A 1609-nucleotide genomic window follows, 5' to 3' on the forward strand; every position below is an offset into this window, starting at 1 on the left:
GTTCCAGGTATAGACATAGTGATTCAGTTACACATATACATATATTCAACCTTTTTCAGATTCTTTTCCTATATAGATTTAAAACTTTAATTCCTTTAAAAAAACTTTTATTGTAGTTGATTTACAATGTGTAAGTTTCAGGTGTACAGTATAGTGGTTCGGTTATACATACACTCTTTTTCAGATTAATAGTAAAGTTTTTGACCCTGATGCCACCACAAGGAGGAACTACCCAGGTTAGTAAACAAGGAAGGGCAATTCGAGAACCTTCTGGTACAATGTTTGTTCTGGAATATACTGGGTTTCTTTGACCTATTTACAGATTAAAAATACAACAGGCTTTCATTTTAGCTGACCAGTCTGTAGTCTTTGTCCCTGTTTCAGAGGGTTGGCACTGGGGGCTGATGCCTGGGACTGGGCAGGAGACGGGAGAGGGGAAAGAGGAGGCAGAGAAGTAACTGGGGGTGGGAGAGAGGAACCAAGGAGCAGAGCTGGGATACTTTTTGGCCATAAATTTCATTAACCATCTTGTTAATCACTCACTTTTGGGGCTGGGCCACACAGCATGCAGGACCTCAGTTCCCTGAAAGGGGATCAACTTGTGCTCCCTGCAGTGGGAGGGACTATTTACTACTGGAACATCAGCAAGATCCCTGGGAGACATTCTTTACTCTTGATTCTTTTGCATATTAGTATCAAAAAGCCTTGGCTTGTGGCTCAGGCCACGCAGCCCTTCCACCCAGCCCTCTTCTCCAATTCCCTCTTTCCCACCATGGGACTGAGTCCCCACTGTTAAATGAGTCACTTAGCACCAGCCTGACACATAGTAAGAAGTACTGCATCAGGGTCTATGCACGGGCTTTGTTCCAGTTAAATGGTCCTACTGTGGCTTCCTCACACACTTTGGGTCGTCACATCTGGGTCTTGACTCCTCCTTGCCTGGAATGCCCTGCTTCAGATGACACCTTTATGGAGCCTTCCCTAGCTTTATAGGGTCTGGATGGGGGTGGTGGGAAAGATTTCCAAATCCTGAGATGCTACAGCTCTTCAGCCAAGCCACTGGTGGCCTGGACCTGTGCCTAGTGTCACAAGCTGTGTGGCTGTATGCCAGTCTCACACTCCTATCTGGGGTCAGCATTCGAGCACAGGTTGTCTGCCCAACTAGCCTGAATCTTGAGTCCCATGATTCTTTGCATATACTGAATAGGCAACCTCTGTAAAACATTTAGGTCATCTGGTGGGAAGAGCAGTGGAGCCCTGGGTCCTAGAAAACATGTTAGCACCTACTAGCCTTGCAAATTTCCACATCTCATTTCTCTTAAGCATCAAATAGATGCAATTATGCTGTTATCTCCTGAGATCTACTCAAGTCACGTTGGTTCCACAGACACATTCACTGTCATGGTTCCAAGGTGGCCTCTACACCAATTCATCATACATCCAGGAGGCTAACAAGATGGTCTGGTAGACTAAGTAGACAAGAGTTGACTTTTCACGACCATTCTCAGCAGGTCTTTTCAGGACGCTGACTGAGACAACAGACCGAATGTTTACACAACGGCTAACAAGGCGGGGTGGGGAGTGTGCTTGGAGGGACAAGCTCACTACT

Source organism: Bison bison, unplaced genomic scaffold (assembly GCF_000754665.1).
Source record: "Bison bison bison isolate TAMUID 2011002044 unplaced genomic scaffold, Bison_UMD1.0 scf7180017864180, whole genome shotgun sequence".
Taxonomy (NCBI): Eukaryota; Metazoa; Chordata; class Mammalia; order Artiodactyla; family Bovidae; genus Bison; species Bison bison.